Source organism: Rhamphochromis longiceps, linkage group LG6, assembly GCF_057381845.1.
Source record: "Rhamphochromis longiceps isolate RC_006_pf linkage group LG6, R_longiceps_female_GT1.1, whole genome shotgun sequence".
NCBI classification, from domain to species: domain Eukaryota; kingdom Metazoa; phylum Chordata; class Actinopteri; order Cichliformes; family Cichlidae; genus Rhamphochromis; species Rhamphochromis longiceps.
In genome coordinates this window covers 31,447,341-31,472,847 of record NC_140562.1, presented here as the reverse complement: position 1 = coordinate 31,472,847, position 25,507 = coordinate 31,447,341, and the positions used below count along the sequence as shown (strand labels likewise).

Below are 25,507 nucleotides of genomic sequence, written 5' to 3'. Positions count from 1 at the left end.
TGTCGAACTCCAGGCCTCGAGGGCCACCCTGGGTCAACGCACCTGGATCAAATGATTAGTTCATTACCAGGCCTCTGGAGAACTTCAAGACACGTTGAAGAGGTCATTTAGCCATTTAAATCAGCTTTGACATATCTAAAACCTGCAGGACACCGGCCCTCGAGGCCTGGAGTTCGACACCTGTGCTTTAAAGCAAACCAAAAGAACCAAAGACTACTGCCTTCTAGTAAAAACAGAAGACGAATGTCGATGATGATGTAAAATCAAAACTTTCCTCCAGGATAAACATAAAAAAATGGACACCAAAGGCTCAGTGACAAGAGGAATGAGACTCAGGAAATACTATAAGAATAAATAACTCAAAACAAAGAAATAAAAATGCATTCCAAAATCAACAAACACTAAAGTTTAAATCCTAGAAGCATGAACACGAAACAAAAACTGAGACTCAAACACTGAATAAGAATCCAGAACAGAAAAAGTTGAAGGGATTTATCCATCATGCCTGTAGGATTGCTTCTGTTGGTCAGGTCTAAGTTCAGCAACATTATGTTAAAAAAAACAACAACTGCTAACTGAATATACTAAATGACCAGAATTTCCCATATATGGATTTTTTTCTTCCCTAATGGTGCTGCCATTTTCCAAGATGACAATTTCAAAATTCGCTGAGCTCAAACTGCGAAAGAGTGGTTCAAAGAGCGCGAGACATAATTTTCAGCCATCGATCGGCCACCAATGAGTCCCACTGAGATACTCAGGGCTGTGGTGGAGTAAACCTTATGCAGTGGTCCAACCCTCCCATCAGTCTTGCAGAAAAACTGAAGCAAATTAAATTTTATTTTGTAGTAATCAACAAAGTATCAGTTTCTCAAAGGTAGGATCTTCAAGCTGACAGCCATTGAGTGACTGCTTAGGGGAATGATTAATGTTGGGGTAGGTAAAGCCAGAAAAAGATTTTGCCGTAAAGACGCCGGTTCTTTACATAATTTTACCTCTAGTCTCTTGCACTTTGCTCCTGCATTTCTATATTTGTGAAGTGCAGCATTTTAATGAAGTGAAAACATTTAACTTAGGCAAACATGTCTTTGTGTCAGTTTTCACTACTGTGAACCAATACGTATTTAATTGCACATTTCCGTATACTTTGCAGAGCAGTGCCACCAGTAAATTTTGCTCCGAACAAACACTTTGGAGTCGACAACAAGACTGTATGTGTCCTTCAGTTTGATACGGGAGGTGTCAGCGGAGGTCGTATCCTTTGTGACATCAATCACTTTTTGTGCACTCGCACAGGAATTAGACACACTATTGAAGGCTACTTCATAAAAGTATCTGAGGAACCTGTCAGTGCAAGGCCTTTTCTCAAACACAAAAGCGTAACGCAGACTGTGTCAGCGTCACTTATTAAGATGGAGGCTGCTTCTCCTGGTAGAGAAGATGCCCTCAGAGCACAGGGCTAACAAGAAGCATTTGTCTGGAAATGGAAATTCTGCCTTCTCTGTGTCACTGTTTGATACACACACACACACACACACACACACACACACACACACACACACACACACACACACACACACACACACACACACACACACACACACACACACACACACACACACACAAATCAACACAGTGACCAAAGCCTGCTGAGCTCAGAGGTTGTCAACCGAAACCTTGAGAAGAGAATTTAAAGGAGTGCAGGATTATCTGTAGCAGCACAGGGACACAGAGATACAAGCGAGATATCAGAAAGCTTTGCAGAAGGAAGCTATCCGGCCCTCGCAGATACTGCCCTTGTTACCTTAAAGTAAAAGGCTTTCACACCCACAAACCCTTTCTGACTCCTTTTGAGATGAGGAAAAAGTCTATAGTGCAAAAATTGGATATATACTGACAAAGGTTGGATCAAAGGAATGGATGAAACTGAACCTGCAGGCAAGGCTGTTCTTAGGACATGCCCTGTTATGTCTCCACACTCTGAGATTCTGGATAATACCTTTAGGAAAAATATCTTGGATCTGAGTAGACATCCCTTGACTGTTTCTCACACTCCCCGTGACAGTTGCTTCAGGTGAAAGAAGTTTCTTTGAATCTTATTAAAACTTTCATCTAATTCACTAGAGATGCTGTCAGCGCCGGTGCCTACGCCGAGGACTGAGTCACAAAGTCACTGCATGCAAGTCTGTGATCTGAAGTTAAAGCTTTCAGGTTCCAGTTTTGATCGTGAAGCTGCTTCCTTGTCACCAGGGGTCGCCACAGTGGGCATCTCCGCAAGGCAGGTTTTCTGTTTTTTTCTCTTCAGACACTGGGTGCCATTTTGCTAATCATATGTAAACAATCAACCTGCTTTTGCCACCTAAATATATATATATTTTAAAAACGGTTTATTTGGAGACCTATAGACGTTTGTGTTATCATTTGTTGCACTTTGGTGTTCAGACGGTCACCCAAAGCCTAGAGCAAGCATTAAACAAATCAACGCCTCACTTGGACAGTTCACAAACACAAAATCTTTGTCCTGCTGGCTAAACTGGCTAAAAAATCAAAATGGCATTCTCGGAGGAAACTGGGACTGCATGGTGACCGGTTCCTGTTTACATTTCAAAGCGATGCATGCAAATTTGCTGTGAACCGAATACACATGGTTGTCTGTTTGTATTAAGCTCATAGATTGACTGGCAACTCGTCCAGTGTGCAACCACCATCATCCTGCAGTGGTTGAGAAAATGGATGGTTCATGGTTTCCCATTTCTTAGATGTATGAACAACGACTTTTGAGAGACGACAATGTTTTTAACAGTAACTGAAAAGTGTTCATGGCATTTTATGTTTACTCTGTTTATACACACACACACACACACACACACACACACACACACACACACACACACACACTGACAGCATACTAAAACGCATTGAAATAATTTACAGCTACACAGCCCTACAGAAGCTACAAATAATTAAGTCCAACTTATAAAAGGTTTAGATTGATGTGTTGAAACATTATTCTCCATCTGTGTGATGTGCTTGTGGTCATTATGTATTCTCATATTCAGTTTTGATATTTATTGCAGGTAATTTTTAATTTTTTTTTCTATAATGAAGATCATTTAAATTCAGAGTAACCAGCTGTCCTGGTTTCCACTGACAGACTACAAAGTAAATAGCCTAATACAAAGTTAATACAAAAAACTAGGTAATTAAACACTGATGACAATGACACCTATAATGAGTTTCATTAATGTTTGTATTAATTACAGTGACTCAGTGCCCGGAGCACTAATGAAACCAGGTCATGTTGAAAAAAAGTAAAAATGTTTAGTCCTAATTAATGAATACTCACACAGAAATCTAATACTGTTTTTGAAACAACAGCTTTTGCTCTCCTTCCAGTTTTAGCACAGCCAGTATCTCAATGCTAAAGAGCAACGTCAACATATATCAGAGATACCAGAGACAAACTATCAACAGCTTGTTTTTTTTAATGAGTAGTCTTTTACAGTTTGGAGAGAGCCTAGCTTGCTACCAGCTGGTTAGCTGTTCATTTTGATTTTCAAGGTTTAGTGCTAAGCTAGTCCCCTCCAGAAATGTTACACACAAAATTTCTGATGAAATTCAGATCAGAAAAGAACTAATTATTCTGAAAGCTGAACTGTTTCCTGAGCCCTTGAAGCAATCTTGGCTAATAGTTCCAAATAAAATTTACAGTTTCTATGAAACAAAATAAAGATCCCGCTTTCAGATATCAACTTTAAGAAAAGTTAGCTGCCCACGTGACCACCTCTCTGAGCTGCTTTTAACATAACAGCTCTGTTTTAGGCTCCAACACTCTGCTGCCAGTGCATCTGTGTTTATACTGGTCTAGGACTGTTGAGACCCATTTGGACTGTTTCTGTACCCAGACATGGCCATTTATAGGTGTCAGGATAAGACCCCATAACTCTGTTTTAATATCCAAAGCCTGGGCGACACTCAGGTATGCAGTCCAAGAAGCAATGACTTGGGGCAGGAGTACAAAAGTACAAAACTGGTCAAAAAATTCCAAAAAACAGAAGTTACAGGCCAAAAACAGTAGTCCAAAAAAAAACTAGCAGGTCTCACAAAGAAGAAGAAAATGTTCAGAAAGATGTTGAGAGAGTCTAGGAGGGAAGACAGGGAAGCACGACTGTATAAATGCCACTAATTAGGTCAATGGAAGCAGTGTGGCAGAAACAAAGGAAGGTGGTATGTAGAACTGGCACTAAAAATACCAGGTAAGTGAGAACTTCAGTTCTGCTGTTTCTTCTAGAAAATATTGATACTTGTCAGGAAGATGATGTACTTTGATAAGCTTTATGATAAGGATAAGCTTTGATAAGAATTATTGGGTAACTGTGTTGTTTCCCAGAAGTCCCTGATCTCTGAAAGCTGCTGCAACTAAACCATCAAATGACTTCAAACACTCCTCCTGGCACCTAAAATACTGTCTACACGTAATCGACAGTTTATCTGTTTGTTCAGATATGATTACAGTGGCTCCTGAAACAAGTATAAACACTTAATACGTAGTTTTCTTTTTGTTTATTATTTCATACATGATGAAATCCTGGTAGGTTGTTCCACAGGGGAAAGCTTTTTGCCATTTACTTAAGACAGGAAAAAAAAAAACACGTGAGCAGAAAAACCTAACAAGATGTTTCTCTGAAACGGTGTGCGATGTTTTTATCCGCTGGGAATGGCGTTAGCTCTGGGGACAACCGAGAGTGATAAAGGACTTAATTGAGACTTTTAACAGAACAAAGTTAAATCTCCACAACAGATTGAATTTTAGTAAAGTAACATTTTCCTAATTATTCCATGCATGCATTCACTCAGACTCTCCTGGATAAAAATATTATACTCCTGCTTATATTTACAGAAATCGCCCTAGAGACTATAACTGCTGTGTGGAAAGTAAATATTTTTGGCTGTAGCTCATGCTGGTTTGTGTTCCCTGTGGGAGTTTGCTGCCTCCTAGCAATCTCCTGGCATCCATCTTTACTGTCATGCACAGAGATCGCAGCTCTGTTTTGTGTCCCATCCTCTCAATACAATAAAAGTCCATCACAGATCTGCTGAGGTTTATATCACTGTGATTTTGTTTGAAGTAGTGTGTGTATATAGTGCATCTATACATTAAAAGAGAAGGCAGAGAAGCACAGAGTTATCATTTTTCTGATACCAACAAGGCCGTCGGAAGAGTTTTGTGCATGTGTATTTCCAGTGCCTCTGCCCACCCCAAGATAATCCACGATTTCTCTTTCCATGTAGCCTTGGGCTGATCAAAGCTTCTTTCTGCTGTAGAAGAGTCCCAAGGCTGTCTCTCTCTCTCTCACACACACACACTCTGATTCATAACAATCCTTGCTATAATTAAAGCTCATGTCTATTTTTGAGCATCACACTTATGAAAACACATTTCGCTGCAGTGTTTCATAAACCAGAGGTCAACACTTAATATAGGCCATGAACGTACTTGCATATAAAATTTCATTAAGAAGAGGGGATTCTTCAAAGTGTGATCTTTGTTGGAACGAGCAGCAGATTCACTTGAGGCTTTATTTTCCGAAACATCAATTTCATAGCTCTAAAAATTCCTGTCGTAAATCCTCTTACTTTTTTACACACCACAAATCTGTGAGGTTCACTGCATTTCTGTGATTGACTTGATGCTATACATCTTTTTTTGTGAAGCCCACTTCCCTGACATGTCTACTGCAGTTGGTGAATTTCAGCTCTTTCACAAAGGGAAGCTTTCACAAAAACTCAAAATAGCGACTTAAAAGACATCTTTTTTTTTCTGCATCGATTCAAGAATCATTTGTGCTTCACAGGAAGTACAAAGCACTCCTGAAAATACCAGTATTTATGATCTATATATGGCACCTGCATAACTGTACATAGGAAATATTGTTTTACATGAGATAAAACAATATTTGTTTTAACAAATCACGATGTTACTGATATTATCACAATATACTTCATGATTTTTTACTTTGCCACAAATCACCTTTATATTGACTCGTGTAGTCAGACAGCTAGTCTGTAATTTTGTAATCCAGATTATGCTGCACATTAAAATGAATGTACGGTGTAATCCTGCATGTGCGATCTAATGCATATGCTATCCTGTCGTGGATTATTCCTGCTGTAAGGTACACGAGAGTCGGGGAGGTCTGAGTGAAGGACGATCTGCACACACAGAGTGATGCCGAGCGTTATCTGGCAGATTAAGCGAAAACTCCGCTGTGGGTGAACCTAAGCTGCTCATGAGCCCAAATGTTAACTAAACAGAACAGGTGACTGAACCATGAAATAGCATTACGGTCTGTGTTTGTGCTCAAGCTAGGTTTTCCATCTTCACAAAGCTGGCTCACCCGATTGCAGTAACTTACACTGACCCAAACGTCGTTAGGAATGCATCGCTGGTAGCAGGTTGGACCCTTTTTGCTGCCACAACTGCATTAATTCTTCATGGCATAGATTCAACAAGGTGCAGGAAACATCTCTCAGGTCCATATTGAGATGATGGGGGAAAAACACAGGATGCAGATGTGTCCGCTACACACCCATGATGCAAATCAACAGTTCCACAACATCCTCCGGTGCTCCATTAGATTCAGAGTTAATGACTGTTGAGGCCACGTGAGTACACGAAATCAGTTTGACATGACTTGAGCTTTGTGACATGGTGGATTATGTAGCTCTGAAAAATACATGATAATTATAACTAAAACTAAACACTCACTAAACCCTCACACCATCTTCTGAATTTGGCAGTAATTTGATTTAAAGCGAACTTCAAAATCTGCACAAGCTGACCAATTTTTGTCCAGATTAAAGGTGCCCACGGGTCTTTCTCGCTGAAGACATTTCAACTGCAGTCAAAGCAGAGGTGTAAATAATAAATTGAATTTCATTTCGGTGCTTCACTTTCAGGATCCTGGTATATTGTGATCCCAGCTCACTGTCACACTGTCATGCTTTACTGAGTTGCTTGAATAAAGCAGCACCATTGTTAATGCTATTAGTAACACCTATGCTTCTCCTACTATGACAAGTTGAAATGACTGCTGTGAAAAAAGAGACTGCGAAGCTTTAGGAGAACACTCGAATGGCAGAGCTCACACATTTCCCCTGAATGAGAATTATAAGGTTGGAGGAACTCCCCCCCCCCCCAAAAAAAAAACCCAAAACAAAAACTTGGAGATTCTAAAGATATACTTGAGACACATGATATGCCACTTAGGAGTCAGTATTATCTTGTCATGATATAAAGTTAATCCAATGTAAAAATGGTAAATGGATTGTACATATATCGCAGATTTCCACCTTAATTGGAAAAGTGCTTTCCAAGTGTTGGCCTTCCCATTTGGAGCACTCTGCCACTGGAATCAGAGGCTCCTGCTTTCTTATATAAAGAAATATTAGAAATTGCATGTCAAGGGGAAAAAATAGACAGAAGAGAACATCTTTGAAAAATTTAAAGGATCTACTCAGTTACTGCAACTACAGCACTTTTTGATGGTGTACACCTGCAGAGTCCTGCAGTGGATGCAATTTATGTTGCATTAAAATGAAACACCTAATTTAAGAATAAATATAATCTCAGGTTCATTATTAGCAACATATCTATAATCTATATTCCATACAATCCCTGATACTTGACATATGTGTGCCAGGGCAGGGCACATTGTGATTAGATTATCAAAGATCATCAGGCCTTCAAGGAAAGGAATGTCGACGTCATAAAAAGTAGATATTTTATATTTTTTATATTTTTAACTTCCTAGGACCTGGTGTTCACATATGTGGACATCATGTTTTGGGTTGTATAGACCAAAATACTAAATTTTGCTCTACAAGGGCCTGATATCCACTTAAGAGGACATTATACTGCCACTGTTCTATTGAAAGCAAATGTCCTCATATTAGGATCTCCTTTTTCTCAGAAACAAAAATCAGGTTAAAAAAAAAAAAATCACGTAATTCTTTGTTTTTACATTCATCAGGTCCCAGTCATGTCCAATGTACATAGTACAACATAGTTGCTACATCAACACATTGTTCCAATGAGCAGCAGCGACCAGTGTTTATCTACTGTAGTCGCTTATTTCTGCATATGTGGATTAGACCTGAGAGTACGGTGCAGATGGAAGCTTCATATTTTTTTCCATTTTTTTCCATTCAAATCATACACAGCCTCTTTAAAGTTGGTAATACAGAGTGAAATAAGAAAGTAAGTATTGTCCCTGATCTTATCTTTTGCTTCAAGTGAGACAAGTATGTGGATGTTAAAGTAAGAGTCTGGATCTTTCAGACAGGAGACAAAGTCCCGAACCTGGAAATATCTAAAGTAATTAGTCTTGGAGGAGATTCCATAGTCCTTTTCCAGTTGAGCAGCAGATATAAAAGTACCATTTTTAAAAAGATGTTTGACACATTCCACCCCAGCTCTATGCCATTCCCTAAAGGCTGTTCCCCCGAGGGCTGGGGGAAACAAGTGATTTCCATAGATGGGAGCAGACAGGAGGGCGGTTCTGTTTTTAAAATGTGATCTGAATTGAGTCCAAATTTTCAGAGAATGAGATACCACCGGGTTGTTTGTGTAAAGATGTTTGCTCAAGGGTAGAGGAGCGCAGACCAGGGAGCGCAGGGACACTGGACTAGAGACATACCTTTCCATATGAACCCATATTGGGGTTTCATCCTCATCCAACTCTTTGACCCAAAATAACAACTTATGTATATTAGCAGCAAAATAGTAGTGCATATAGTTCGGCAGAGCCAGACCTCCCTCTTCTTTCTGTCTCTCAAGAAACTCCCGTCTTATCCTGGGGATAGTTTTTTTCAAAATAAAGGCAGACGTACATTTGTTCAATTCCTTAAAAAATGATTTAGGAATGAAAATCGGTATCGTCTGAAATAAATAGAGGAGCTGCAGCAGTATAATCATTTTAACAGAATTTACCTTCCCTGCTAATGATAAGGGGAGCGACGCCCACCTTTCCATATCTAATTTCGCTTTGTCCAGTGCAACTTTAAAGTTATAGTCCAGTAAATCTTTATACTTACTAGTTACATTAACACCTAAATATGCGAATCTATCCTTATGTATTGCAAAGGGATAGGCCCGGAAAGAAAGTTTCCTCGCCTGTTTATTAATGGGGAAAAGAACACTTTTGTCTAAATTAATTTTATAGCCCGACACCCTCCCAAAATCTTTGATAATACCAAGGGCCACCGGGATACTAGTGGCAGGGTTTGACAGAAAAAGGAGGAGATCGTCAGCATACAAGGACAGCCTATGGTTTTGTGTCCCCCTTTGTATCCCTACCAATTCAGCAGCCTGTCTCAGCATCATCGCAAGGGGTTCAATTGCCACATCAAAGAGCAGGGGTGACAAAGGGCACCCCTGTCTTGTTCCCCGGAATAGAGAGAAGGGTTCAGATACGATATTATTCGTTCTCACCATAGCCTGGGGGCTCGAATAAATTATTTTAATCCATGAGCAAAATGTTGGACCAAAGCCGAATCTTTCGAGGGCCGTAAATAGATAGTAATACTCTATTCGATCAAAGGCTTTGTGGGCATCTAAGGATATCACAATCTCTGGCATAATGTTATCTTCAGCAGTATATACTACATTGAACAGACGGCGGAGATTGCTGGAGAGTTGTCTACCTGCAACAAACCCTGTCTGATCAGGATGTATTATCTTACTTATGACAAGCTCAATTCTAGCTGCCAGTACCTTGGTCAGTATTTTATAATCACATCCAAGTAAACTTACTGGGCGATATGACTCACATTTAAGTGGGTCCTTATTCTTCTTAAGGAGCACAGAGATCAAGGCCTGTGACATTGTTTGGGGCAGAGCTTTTTTATCAAGAACTTCCTTAAATACTCTGCAAAGTAAGGGAATCAGTGCGGGAGCAAATGTCCTATAAAACTCACTTGGGTACCCATCAGGGCCCGGCGCTTTTCCTGTCTTCATACCCCGAATTGCTTTGTCTATCTCCATGACAGATAAGGGTTCCTCTAACCTATCTCTATCTGCTGCCTCTAGTGGTGGTATTTCAAGGTTTTCAAAAAAATTCTTCACTCGGTCCCTATCATTTATTTCTGAGGTATACAAGTCCTCATAAAAAGATTTAAATTGATTGTTAATCCCCTTCTGATCTGTAATTTTATTACCCACATTGTCTCCTATCTCTACTATCATACCAGCAGCTGCTGATTGTTTCAGCTGGTAGCTCAGGAGTTTGCCGGCGCGCTCACCATGCTCATAGAGATCTTGTCTCGACCTAAGGTATAAATCCTCCTCGCGCTGACTTGTCAGAATGTCATATTCAGTCTGGAGCAAAATCCTTTTTCTATGCAGCTCCTCAGATGGAGTCATAGAATTTGCCCGGTCAACTTCTTTTATTGCTGTCATTAATTCTGTGGTACGTTTCATTCTTCTTTTCCTTTCACCAGCACTGTATGAAATAATTTGTCCGCGTACGTACGGCATTTTCAGCTACGGTGCTGTTTTAGATGCGACTGCTGAGGGGTTCAAACTGTGAAATTTTCTAATACTACATAAAAACAAAAATGTAGATACTACCCCCCCATTCCTTAAAAACTATTTTAATTTTGTTTTTGTTTTTACAGCATCCTCTCATGAGCATCAGCTGACTGTTACTCTGCAGTTAGCAGTTTATTTACCATTTTATCTCTGCATTTGCCTAACTCTCCTGTTACCACCTCTGCTGCCTTTTTAAATCAGGTTCTTTCCTATTTTTTACCATTTCTCGCTCACTCTGCCTCTTATTCATTCTCTTCCTCATTACTGCAGCTCCCCGAGGGGATCCTAATCAGTTTTAGCTGGCCTCACCTGCACCAGCTAAGGAAGAGGATGGGAGAAGGAACACATGCACATAGAGAGGGAAGGGAAAAGGAAATGACTGAAAGAAGAGTGTAGGCGAGAGATGGGTGAGAAAAAGAAGAAAATGGTTAGAGAGGAGATAAGAGTAGAGGACTGCTGTGAGGTTGGGCAGGTACAAAGATGTAAGAAATGAATTTGAAAATATAAGCACATGCATATGTGCACGCACACCCCTGCTTAGGTGTTCTGTGCACAGCTTGTTATACGCTGCTTTGAGCCACACATGGCCCGCTTTCTCATTTATAGATGATTGGGAGGGGCTGGAGAGATGGGCTGGAGGAAGAAAGAGAGGGGGATTTTTTTTCTCCCTTTCTCACCTGTTCACTTGAGGCATTTGCCATTGATTTGCTTCTCTTTAAATATTTGAGCCAGAGGTGGGACCAAGTCATTGTTTTGCAAGTCTCAAGTAAGTCTCAAGTCTTTATCCTCAAGTCTCAAGTCAAGTCTCAAGTAATGTCAGGCAAGTCAGAGTCGAGTCTCAAGTCACTGGTGTAAAAGTCCGAGTCAAGTCACAAGTCTGAAACTTTGAATTTCAAGTCCTTTAGAGTCTTTAAAAAAAACAAACGAAAAAATAATGTTGCAGTTATGCTAAATGTAAATATTAGACCATGTAATTTTAAAATCTGTGTTTTTCTCAACACATGACAAAATAGTGAACTTAGAAAATATACACAAATTGTGAAATTGCACCTCTTTAAAATGCAGCTCAATTAAACCTAGCTCCAAGAATAATTTTCACAGTTCACAGTTCTGAGATAAGCTGCATGTTATTCTTGGATGCGGTTGTAGGACCAGCTTTAAAATCGCATGACAAAAATATCATACACATTAAAAAAAAACTGTATCACCAACGTAGCCTGGACAACATTTGCTAGTTAGATGAAGTCAGCTATCTCATCTTAGCATATTTATATGCATATTTATAATCATACGGTTCTTGGAGTGAGTGCATACACTCATGAAGTTTAGTAACTTCCGGTCACTGCAACAAGCCCAGGTACAGTTTACCGACGGATGGGTACAGGACCTTGAAATGCACCGTGTAGAACGAAAGACCATCGTACGTATCATAAGTTTACCAGTCTCACAAATCGTCGTCATAAATACACATTCCTTAACCGTTTATTAATAGGACCTTTGAGCTCAACGGTAATTAATTAGCAGTGGAAATAATTTCTGGTACCCATCACAGAAATGTAGCAGTGACAATAATATTGTATGCTGTAATCGTACTGGACAATTAGTGATACAAAAAACCTGTTTTATCCTGTGAATAAAAGTATATGTTTTTGTCAATGTACCATAATAACAGAAGCGAAACGCAATATTGTGTCAGGACAATTCACTATTTATGCACAATAAATAAAGGAGCATAGCGCGACAATTTCTGTTCTTGCTTGTAACCTATATCACCAATTATGTTATGAAAATGACGTATTAACTAGTGATGGGACGTTCTGTATCGAGGCTTCGGAGCGTGTGTCGAGTAATGGAGGGGGCGTTTCCGCGAAGCGCGTATCGAGGCTTGCTTCATTTATGGGAGGAGCTGAAAATGATGACGTCCGAAGCCTCGCTGCCCGGCTGTACCACGTGACTGGTTCATGAAGTGGTTCGAACTTTGCCGCGAGATATGACAGCGATATAAACCCCTCAGACTTCATTCAAAAATGTGGGTGTTTGATGGAGAGTTGCGGTTAGTGAGAGTTTGGAGACCGTTTGGAGGTTTATGAGAGTGAGGAGAGAAAGTCAGGAGAGAATGGAGCCAGCTAAGAAGAGGAGGATGTCCTCCCCTGTGTGGGAACATTTTGATCTTATTCCTCCCAACAAGGTATGTAAATTTCTACAGAAGATGTATTTTCATGATACTGATGGTGCAATACAATTTATGTTGAGCTGTCTTGACTTTTGTACAAGGTGAAGTGTTTTCTATGTGCCAGGGAGCTGGGATATAACAACAACACCTCATCCATGCTTAGGCACTACAGAGCTTTGCATGAGAATAAGGGGGACACCGATTGTGGAGCAAGACCAGGTGAGCCATCAAATGCCATGATAATATAGCATGCAGTAATGTTACTAAATGATATAACAATATTATACAACTGTTATAAGTTACGTATGTGATATTTATATTTGTGCTTTATCTTTATTGTCTTTCCTCAGGAGAACAATCTCAAATAGATGAAGACCTGGTCAGCATGGTGATTGAGGACTCCCAGCCATTTAGCATTGTGGAGGACAAAGGATTCAAAAGATTTGTTAAATCATTAAATCCTAGCTATGTTCTCCCCACTAAAAAGGTCATAAAAGCAGTGAAAATTTAGTTTTTACAGAATAAAATGTGAACAGGCAGGACTGAGGCTCAAAGCCTCAGTGTGTAGCTGTCCATACCTCAACGTTACAAAAGCACAACCACTGTCCACACCCCAACCACACCTCACCTCACAGTAAATGATCATTTCCATTTCAAGCATTTCCAAATAATCATTTCCCATACTGCCACTATAAATATACACAGTATACTGCCATCACTACAATATACATGTTTTACACACTCCTTTTGTTGTTGACATTTACAGGCTGTGTGCAAAATGCCACACTCTTCAAATTCATGCCAGCTATTATTTTTACGTCCAGTAGGTGTCCTGCTAGAGCAAATGAAGCTTCATGAAGCTTCGCGTTGGGGTGAACCAATTGGATGAAAAGCTTCAGTGCTTCATGGGGCTTCATCTGCCCATCACTAGTATTAACTACTAAAAAACACTGACCTTCGTGTAAATGCTTGGAGCAGACTAACCTGTGAGCTGGAGTGTTCTGGGACGTTATATTTGATCTTTGAATGGCTGCAATCCAGGCCATCCGTCTCCTCTTTGTTACTTCGGAAACATGAACAATTTCTCTTCAACGACGTAATCCGATAACAACCGATCTCTTTACCCGTCGGCTTCCCGTGGCTGTCATGCGACCGGCTATTGCAGTTAATAATACAACAGCTTCTTGACATTTTTGTGTTTCTTTTTATCGCTGTATAACTGATTTTAATTGAAAGCCTGCGTGCGCTAGTACCGCTTGCCACGAGTTCCCAGAATCCTTTGCGGTTCTACCCGTGAATGACGTCACATTTTCAATCTCTATATAATATGCATGTTAAATTTTATATTTGGGGTAAAATATCAAGTCTTTTCAAGTAAACCGGTTCAAGTCCAATTCAAGTCCCAAGTCATTGGTGTAAAAGTCCAAGTCAAGTCACAAGTCTTAGAACATTTTTTCAAGTCAAGTCTAAAGTCATAAAATTAATGACTCGAGTCTGACTCGAGTCCAAGTCATGTGACTCGAGTCCACACCTCTGATTTGAGCGGCTCTTTTATTTACACACTGATTATTTATTCAGGCTCACGTCGATGCTCAGGAGGAGTCAGCCAATTACCTTTGCATTATTGACGAGGATAGTTTCGGCCTCTTGTGGCTACAATCTCTTCCTCCCTTTCTCCTTCTTTCCTTCTTCTAACCTCCTTCTCCTTCTTTGTTCCCTCCCTTTTTTTTTCATGTTTCTCACAATTTCTAACAGCTTAACTGCCATTAATGGCTCTTATTTTTCACTCGCCCACTCGGCTGGGTTCGGACATATTTATATACAAAACACGAGTGATGACAGCCCCATCACACCATGTCACAAATTAACAATGACTAATACATACATACACACAACAGCTTTCTTTTGTTCTCAGCGTCTGTCAGCCCTGGTGTTCAAGCACACTTGAGGTGTAAATCCCCAATCACTGCGTCCTTTCACTGCCAGATTTGTATTCAATTTGTATATTCACTTTTCCCACAGCGTCACTATTCAAAGGAACCTCAGTACATATAGCAGGAGGTGAACACTTCATCACTTACAGTCAAAATTTTATTAGGGCAACCAACAACGTTTTCAAATTGGAGACACGTAAAGGTGTTGTTAGATTGCCAGTCTAGAAGACAAGGGGCAAAAAAGCTAAGCTGCTGAAAGCAAAGGTTTTCAGTTTCCCACATTTATATCATTTAACATGCATGCATACAGACCCTTGTTCCACCTTTTATAATCGATCTGTACATGTTTGGGTCCAACTCTGCACACAGCCAAGAAGAGGATGCAGTTCAGGCAAGGGGCAGCCAATTATAATAATATTGCCTTAAAGATTCGAGCTAAAAAAGCATTTTTTCAAAGAGTGACTCAAATGAGGCATTGCATCAAAGCCCATTATAAGATAACTGAGGGTTATTTTGAACTGTGACTTATGCACAGCCAAGACTCTAAGAATAAAAATATAGAACTGGGAATTAACCTAACAGGTCCCCTTTAGCCATCATTTTTAGTGTGGAGGGTAAATGGAAAAAAAAAATGTATCGTTACCAATGTTGCAAGGTTTTCCTAACACACAGTCTCAAACAGGAGATAAACCAATGACAAGACTGTTACCCCTCCTCCCTTTTTCAAATGGGACCATTTTCTCTCAGCTATCAAGTTTGCTGCAGTTGGTGCATCAAAGCACAAATGGAAAAGGACACCTTTATAATGCCAGATGCTTCTGACAAAACTGTTGCGTTTAACACCCTACAATGAGAACAGGTTGTCAACAGTAATGCAGACTGCCTTCAGTTCAGTAGTAAAGTTGGCATGTGTTGCTACGTCAAGCTGTTGCCTACATTTGTACACAAGCTAAGATTCTGACTTTAAATATCCCAACAATGGCCTCTGATGTCTGTGTGGAGGTTTCTGCTGCTACAGATCCAATCACTAACAATACACTATAGTCAGTTTAAATGTTCATGAACTGTAAACCTTCAACGAATCCATGCATATTTAAGCAGAAACCAAGCGGTCTCGAGTGTGAATTATCTGTGTTGGCACAGCAGGGGAAGTTTCTTTACAGAAGGAAAGAGTTGGATAACAGTGCATGAGAGGCGAACGGGATGAAAAGCCCAGTGGGGATCGGACCACATGACTAAAAGCTCCGGATACATCCTTCTCCTCTACTTCAAAAGGCAGTCGGCTTCATTAAAGTGCTGCGCGAGAAAAACACTGGAGAAGTACTACAAAGAGATGAGTGTTTGTCTTTACATTGAGCTCACACTTCCTCTTACTTTCACACATTGACACAGCTAGCCTCATTCACATATATGAAGTAAACCGCACAGAAATGTAACAGCTAATGTGGTTTTTATAATCAGTGGCTTTAAATGGACAAAGACGTGTGCCGAGGTGAAAGTCTGAGGAAGGGGCAATTAAAATCAGTCTGCAGAGTGTCAGACTCCCACACACACACATACACACAGGTTTGGTGGGCAAATTGGACCTCAGAGAACTCCAAGAGAAATGACACACAAAAACCGCACAATAGAGAGGACAAGAGAGCAAGGGAAGAAAAGGGTAAGAAATCAAAGTTTGGATTTAGGTTGAAAACTGACTTGTCTTTATGAGTTTAGACAATACAGAAAGTGTGTGTGGTATATAGTGAATTTTTACAAGCCATCATAAATTCCTACAGAGATGTAAAGAGCGCATGTATTTGTGTGCGCAGACTGCTGTGACTGTCAAACTCATGTCAAACTGAAGCTGAATAATGGCAGGTTCTGACAAACATGTTTCCCATAAATTTATATATTTATTATCTTTGTTAGCTTCGTAATTATTCGGCTGTGTACATCAATCTGTTCCTGTACTGATTAATTATTGTTTAAACTGAATAAATAATATGCTTGGATGTGGTTCTAATTCAAATTTCTTAACAGCTGACAGACCAAATAGGACTGATAACAAGCTCATTAATGCTGCTTTGTAGATACAGTCGCCCACACAGCCTGGAAACACTGAAAACAAGACACTAACATAAATAAGAATGAGACGCTGATGTGAACAGAAAACACACACACACACACACACACACACACACACACACACACTATATTTCTTCCAGTGTTGAACTTTAGTGTCATTCTTAGGTACTTCAGCTTAGCTTGAATATGTTATGTCCTTTCTGATTTGGTTGTAGTTTTGAGGGAGTTTATTGTAATTAATATTCACTACATTTACCTGACAGCTGGAATTACTTACTGATCCCAAAATACATGTATCAGATCTGGCCAGTAAAAAGTAATGCAAATTTCCATACACATTTTTTGTTGGTTCTTCAGTTTTCAGTTATCTTATTTTGTCTGACTAACAGTGTGAAAAACAGATATATTGACTACTGACAACTCCACGGCTTTCCCTTAACCTCAGGTTAAGAGCCTCGGTGTCATCCTTGACAGCTCACTATCCTATAAATCTCACGTCAATCATCTCACCCGTTCGGCCTATTTCCATCTACGCAACATTAACCGATTACGTCCTTCTGTTTCCATCATTCGTTCATTCTTGTTCATAGTCTCGTTACCTCCCGCATTGACTATTATAATTCTTTCTTACATGGTCTCCCCCCAAAATCCCTCCATAAGCTTCAACCCGTTCAAAACTCTGCTGCCTGCATTATTACCAGAACCCCCTCCTACCAGCACATCACCCTTGTCCTTCAGGAACTTCACTGGCTCCCTGTGAAATTCCAAATAGTATTCAAGCTTCTTCTGTTCAGCTTCAAGGCCCTTGCTCCTCCTTACCTTTCTGACCTGTTAAGCACTACCTCTTCTGCGCGCTCACTTCGATCTTCTTCTTCTATTCAACTTGCTGTGCTTTCTTTCTGCCTCAGCACCATGGAAAGCAGAGCTTTCTGCTGCTCTGCTCCCAGGCTGTGGGACTCTCTACCCCAGGATATAAGAAACATTCTCTCCGCCAGTTTAAATCTCAACTCAAAACCTGTTCAAGTGTGCATATTCACACTGAACTTAATGTTTGTTTATCTTGTTTTTGTTATTGTTCTTCATTTTGTCGTGTTCTACAATGTGTTTTACTTTATTGTTAAGTATCCTTGGGAGTCTAAGGTCCTTCTAAAGAAAAGCATCTGGAGTTCTTTAGGTTTCTTGAAGACGTTTCACTTCTCATCCAAGAAGCTTCTTCAGTTCTAAGAGCAACTGGAGGAGGATCCCAGATTTTAAGCCCCATAGGAGTATCCCCCATTTGATCCTCTGCCTAATCATACGAGCCAAGGGGTGAAAAGGGGTGTGGGTCACAATCAGCCAAGGTTTCAGATGAACCCATTGTGAAACCTAGACCCACCCTATCATGTGATTTACTGAGGTCAAATTGCCCAGGATCTGAGTGAGCGTTTAGGCGTCTGGGAAGGGATCTCAAAACTGGATTATGGATGGCAGACATCTGGTGTCCTTAAGCCACTCTGTTCAAAGATGGCCATTCGCAGTGGATATAGATGGCTTCTTTCACTTGAAATCTTGGCTGATTGTGACCCAGTCCCCTTTTCACACCTTGGCTCGTGTGATTAGGTGTAGGATCAATAGGGGATCCATGACTCTCTTGGGGATACTCCCATATGGCTTAAAATCTGGAAACCTCCACCAATTGCTCTTGGAACTGAAGAAGCTTCTCGGATGAGAGGTGAAACATCTTCAAGGAAACTTAAAGTTCAGACGCTTTTCTTTCCAAGCTCCTTAGACTACAATGACCTGGATGGCTGAGAATCTTCACAGTCCTTGGGTGTCTTGAAAGGCACTTTTAAATCAAATGTATTATTTATAACATTACTAACTGAAAAGTGCTGCAAATATTTACAATGAAGAAGCAAATTCAGATAACCGTTTTTGATTAATGAAATATTTGTCAATACATTTTCTGTTTTTTTTAAACTTTTGACATTATTCAAGATCAAAAAATACTGTAATATTCATACTTGAAAGTTCTCTCCAGACATACTTGAAATTATATAAAAAATACTTTTCTTTCTCTTGAGGTTTTTCCTTTAAACAAATCATCTCATTTTAGCTATTTATTGGATAAAATCTCCAATAAAAGCATAAAAGTCTGTTGAGAGCCAGTGTCTGTAAAATTCAAGCTTCAATGTCACATTTTTGCTATACATCGAATTGATCTACCAAACTTTCTGTTCAGACATTTTACTCCACCGGCTGTTCAAGGTTGCCTATTTGCATGAAGGCTACTTTGTGCAAATTGGGAAATCAGCACAAGTATAAAATCTCTGAAATTTGCAAAACAACATGTTGACTAACCACTGCTGATGTAAAATTGATAAAGATTCTGGAAGTGAATTTTTTTTCCACTCAAAGTTGGTGATAAATGCCAAACAATATCCTATGCTGGGTTTTTTTTCATAATATAGAAGAACATTTGCCAAGGTTAAATGCAAAACATGTAACTTTTACTAAAAACAACTTGGAAAAAAACAAAACAAAAATCGGTTTCTGAAATGATAAAAAATTAAACGAGGTCACGATACTTCCCAGATCCAGTACGTAGCTTATGAGAAAGAAAAGCAACAGTGTAACTCCTAATTAAAAAAGGCAGAACCTGAGGTCGGTATCACAAAACACGATTTAAACCTTTTCAGGCCTTTTCAGGGTTACCACTGAGGGCTGACCAAGGCTGCTGGGGTACATTGCCATGGTAACTCATGCATACTTTACCTTCTGTTTAGCAGGTGAAGAGGAAGGAAGTTTTCAAAGTAAGGTCAAACATTGTTGTCTTTCTTAAGAAATAAAGATTCTTATGGTCAACTTTATTAATTTTATTTCTTTTTAACAAACGTTTTATCCTCCTATATGCCTTAATATGCCATCCTAAAGTGAGTCACCTACTTGTGGGACCTCCACATCTGAATGTAATATAAGCCACAGAGAATAAAAAAAAAAAAACACCTTATTACAGATAAATATTAATCTATTGCAATAAAAAATTGCAACCCATCTGAATCTGAGTATTTATACTCTTTTAGCTTTCACTTTCAGCATGTTTTGCTCCTTTTCTTCAAATAGACCTTGTTAATGTCGTTGGTCTTTTATTGCTGAAACACTTTCAGTCCCAGTTGTGATTCGGTGTAAAAAAAAGAAAGAATGCAAAATCTCATAAAAATGAACTGTGGCTATTAAAAGAATTTGTCATGATCCTGGGTCTGCTGACCCAGCGTTTTGTGTTTAGTTTATGTAGCCTTCAGGTTTCCTAAGTTTATCATTATCATGCCTAGGTGTTACTAGTTATTTTCCCCTCGTGTTTCCACTATGTTAAGTCTCCCCTGCTTTCATGTATTTTATGTCTGTGGCGTATGTTGTCAGTCCAGGTTGTCATGTTTATATCTCACTGTGTTTCCTGTTTTATTGTGAAGAGGTCTGGTGTTCTGTGTTCATCATGTTCAGTTTTACTCTCCCACTGTGACGTCATTATGTTCATGTGTGCCAGCTGTTTCCCCATGTGTTCCCACTTCCCTCATCATCCTGTGTGTATTTAGTCCGTGTGCTTTCAGTCATTTGTTGTCAGGTCGTCTGCTCATCCATGTCTCATCCCCAGGTACCCATGTCAGTTCACTATGGTTAAGCTTTTTCATGTTTTGTTATTAGTTCACCCAGTTTAGGTTATTGTTTAGTTTTCACCGATGCCCGATTATTTTTACCCTCATTGCTAGCCTCAATAAACGGCTTGTTTTGTTTATCCACACTACGTTTTGGTCTGCGTTTGAGTCCTCCTCTGCAACACATACGGTCTGCCCCAGCCAGACCGTGACAGAATTAACAATAATTTTCTTACATTTGATTGATAAATCGATGGCCTCATCAGTTCCAGTTCTGTAACGTTTGGCTGCTTAGAGGCTTACAAACATAAATCGTGGGCGTTGAAGCTTGCTCTGATGTTGCATATGACACCAGACAAGAGCTGCCAGAGGGCAAGTGGGGCGGGGGTTGTACACTCTGGACAGCTCCCCACTCTGTCGCAGGGCCAACAGAGAGACAGACAGACGACCAATCACACCTACGAGCAGTTTGTTCCTAGATTGTGGGAGGAGATAATCCACAGAGACACAGGGAACATGCAAAATCCACGCACAAAAGTGGCCAGCCAGATGGTGGATTTGATCCCAGGACCTTCTCACTGTGAGGCAACAGTCAGTGTTGGGGAGTAACGGAATACATGTACCGCCGTTACGTATTTAAAATACAAAATATGAGTAACTGTATTCCGTTACAGTTACCGTTTAAAAAGGTGGTATTCAGAATACAGTTACTTTGTTGAAATAAATGGATTACACTGCGGTACTTTTCTGTTTCATTTTGTCGCGGGCCAGGACTGTTTGGGTTTTGTTTGACAGCTACGTGCTGTTGTTCCAGGCGGCAGCGCTACGGTTGCCATGGTTACAGGGCGACGCTCTCTCTCTCTCTCTGCGACTGTGTGTTTCCTAGGTGAGAGAGCGCCTTTTCGTCGTTGTTGTTGTTGTTGTTGTTGTTGTTGTTGTTGTTGTGCTAAGCTAACAGGCAGAATGCTACAAGCATAGCTCTAAAGAATGTAGCATCATGGGCAGTGTAGTCCGTGTTGCAGAGAGAATGGACTGCCATACACGTTATGGGTCTGTGAGCGCGAGGAGGGAGATAGAAAAAGGGGAGTGGAGAGGTTGGAGTTGTCATCGAGGAAAAACGGGAGCTGGAAGCATGTAAATATAATAATAACCACTTCAGCCAAGCTATTAAGACTCGACTGTACACCGTGTTCGTGTTTTCCTCCGAAAACAATAAGTTCCGTTGGAGCAGTCTTTCAACGCCTCTCTCTGTCTCTCGCAAGAAAAGTTGACCCACACAACAAAGTAAAGCTAGTTTTCGGCTACGAGCCGACAGGGACGCCGCCGTATTAGTCAGAGGTCCCTTTACTACAGTTCGGAGTCGCGGACCTTCAGTAATAGTAATAAATCACATGGCAATAGTACATTCACGTTGTTGTAAAAAGCATGATAATATATTAAGTAATCCAAAGTATTCAGAATACGTTACTGTCATTGAGTAACGTAACGGAATACGTTACAGAATACATTTTGGGGCATGTATTCTGTATTCTGTAATGGAATACATCTCAAAAGTAACCTTCCCAACACTGGCAACAGTACTAACCCACTGAAATTTGAAAAAAAAAATAAATAAATTAAAAAAAAAAAAAAAATCACACATGCACCTGCCTATTGAACAAAAAGCAAAATCAGAAATATTTTTACTGAGAATTTTAGTCACCTGCGAGGCTCCTTTAAGCAGGAAGGCAGGTGAGCTGTTTTCACTGAAGGAGCCTTGATTAGGCATCACCATCGGTGATCAGCCATTTTCTGTGCAAAGGTTTCCCACTGTGGATTTGCACCTCAGGTAACGTTTGTTTGTTTTTTTCTTATCATGTTAAAGAGAAAAAAAGATCCCGACTTCCACTACTATCAGATCTTTAGCCTTTAAAGTCACCATAGAACAGTAACAGCTTCTTAGTAGAGAGGCAAAGAAATTCCTTTTTGTCATTTTATTTCAAAATAAACGCGCCGTTCGAAATGTTTATTTCGTGTAAGTCAGTCTGGGCGGCGCCTTCAGCTAAGAATCATTGTGGATACTAAAAACATTCTGCTGAAAATGTATCCTGAGGGTATGTAGAGGAATCCTGTTTACTGTATATGCTCATGCTCTGTATGACACGTTCTCTCTCTCTCTCTCTCTCACACACACATGCATGTGTAACACTGATGTAGCGCTGATGAATTAATACAGGCTAGGGATTGAGTGTGAATTTGTGGTTATTATTAATCAGAAGATTTAGGAATGCTACTGGAGCTGATGGGCAGTAATTAAATACACACAACACAAAATGCTTTTGCAGGTACCATGTATTTAACCGAAAGCAAAGAAAATTAAGAAAAGAAAATGAAAGCTTAAATAATCATTCCTGCTGTAGCTATTTAATTAATAGAAAAACCCAGTGGGGGTGCACAAAGACAACTAAGCAAATTCTTCTGGCTTATACCAAGCAATATAGATTCTCAAAAAAAGTTCCCCATAAATAACACATGTTAACATCGAAAACACTGATCCACATTGAAGTCCATGAGTTTTATCTGAATATCCATGAGAGATGTCCAAGCGCTATTGTCCATAAACGGGGGAACTGGTGTGTATGATTGTGGAAATCAGTGTATTCGGAAATTACGGGACAGAGCGTCGTCTTTGATAGCTTCCTACCAGTCCAGTGGAAGCTTCAATGCAGAATGAGTCCTGCTCCTAGCCGTTCATTGGCTCGCCATCCTTTTCCATACCTCAAAAAGGTTCACCTGGCCTGCATTAAATAAACAAGGCCAATAAGAAATCACAAGAATAATACAAAAATGTCAGCCAATTAAGCTAAATACATTAAGTTATTCTTGTTCCTGTGTACACAATTTATAAATAAATAAACAAACAATATATTGGTTAAATATAATATTTCTAACCAATAAGGATTTAACTGAAACCATTTCAACTGCTACATACATACATACTATGCAGCTCCACAACATTTGTTATTCAACAACTATCAGTCACATCAAAATCAAACTGTTTGGACCGGCAGCAGCCGATTAGGGTCAGCTGGTAGCAATACAAACAGTCAATTAAGAGTTCAAACTCACCAATTCCGTTCTGTTCAGTGCACAACAACATTATGGCTCTGGCTCACAGTAATCAGCATCTAAGTTGCATAAGTTAGTTGGTGTTAAAAAAATGCATTAAAACGGGAAAAGCAAATGTTTGCCAATACACACCTGCAACAGCTCTGTCACCTGGCTTGCCTCCACGCATCTGACGGGAGGAAGCCGGGACAGGCTTACTATGACCTACATGCCATTCGATTGGCTGAGCAAAGTCATGTGGTTGGAGTCATGCATTTGTGATGCGTTCAATGGCAGGAAATAAGTGCAGGAAATTACTCTGGGTTACACATGCACACACACACACACAAAAGCACACACACTAGACACACTTGTCCTTCAGACCCAAGTCAAGGTTTTTTGATGGGGGTCCTCCAAAGAACAGGAGTTGCAGCTGTTGAACAAAGTCCCCATATAGTTACCAGGCAGCCATGTGTTAAGTTTGAATGTCACCCTGAGAGCAGAGAAACACTATTAGAGAGATAGATGAAAGCTCTGAGTTTATTGGCTCAGATTAATATCTGATGGCTGTAATAAAACTATGCAGAGTCTTCAGTGGTGTGGTTTCACATGCCTGTGTATGCCTGTATATCAGGACCTGGTCCGTGACACTGAGACTACTAGAAGATATCAAATTAAGACAGTAACCACGTCTCACATTAATGGAGCTAAATTTACCTCAATTAGGTAAATATGAATCATATTCATAACCAATGTTCTTTTTTTTTTTTTTTACATAATTTACATCATTACAGGCTTTAAAGCCTCTGTGAAGGTGAAAGTATTGTAAGGTTGATGCAGCTGCTGTAGGTGTGGAGGGAATTGTAATTTTCTGACTATCACTTATCATTTTTTTTGGATGCCATGGCCAGAATCTCTCTGTAGGCTCTGTGTTTTCCTGGAGTCATGCCCCAGGTGTTGTCCAGGAAGTGACATCACCTGACGTTCATCATAATATCCATGTGAAACCAGGCTTTTTAAAAATGTTTTTTTCTGTAAAAATTAAACAAACAAGCTGTAATGTATGAATTTGCACTGATACTGTAAGCAGATTTGTTCAGGATTAATGGAGCCAGCTTAGCCCTTTTTTGGTTTTCCAGTGTATCTGCTATGAAATTTACTTTCAGTATACAGCTTCATATTGAATGGTTTGTAGTGGGAGTGGCAATATTTTTTTCCATCTAAGAATATGTCCAAAAATACTGACCTCCCTTGAAGTGGATCAATGAAGGTGAGTATAGAGCAACAAAAAGAAATCAAACACATAGTCCAGGCAGCGTTGTGTTTTCTTCAAAACCTTTTAGCTACGCAAATGTGCTTAGCTCTAGTGCTCAGCTTTTACTTCATGCGAATGAATGAATTTATGAGGTGACATCTTCAGACATTATGCTCATAGATGTTACTGGAACCTTTCCATTGGCTGCAGCCAACCCCGGCTCTGTGTCCACAGAGAGAAAGCAGTGATTTTCTGCACAGGGCCTAAGTGCTTTTTTATGATGATTGTAAATACTTCACTCAAGAAGATGGATGAATTGCTGAGATGAAATGTATTCATTGTAATTGTAATTGGCTCTGGTGTTAAATTGAAATCACGGTGAGCTGGTGAATGGGGTGACATTTTTTCCCATGCCAGTACAGGTCAATGAGGATTTGATGAATCTACTTTAACATTCACACTTTTGATTTATTATTCATTGAATTTTGCATTAGTCATTGGGATTCAGACCAACAGCACTGCTGTACCTCTAATCACACACACAACCCATACATATGACACACTGTCATAATCCGATAGTTAAAGTGTGTATCTACTACTCAGGTCTAGCACGAATTAGTTCCTATTATTACCAAGTTAAAGACGTACCAAACTGAAAAATTCAAATTCAAATTACTATTGATTGATATTTAATTTCATTAGCTATGCCACTTAATGCTCATTGGACAAGTTTTGCACAAACTGTAAATACCAACTTGTCTTAAATTC

General features: G+C 39.8%; 1 long non-coding RNA gene across 1 annotated transcript; it reads right to left on the bottom strand.

The window, feature by feature from the left end:
• Positions 1 to 22,296: 22,296 nt before the first annotated feature.
• Positions 22,297 to 23,813, bottom strand: LOC146668329 (uncharacterized). The gene is made up of 3 exons (XR_014911987.1): positions 23,638 to 23,813; positions 23,506 to 23,564; positions 22,297 to 23,174 (listed from the first exon to the last, which is right to left on the bottom strand). It is a non-coding gene; the product is annotated as an uncharacterized LOC146668329 (long non-coding RNA).
• Positions 23,814 to 25,507: the final 1,694 nt, after the last annotated feature.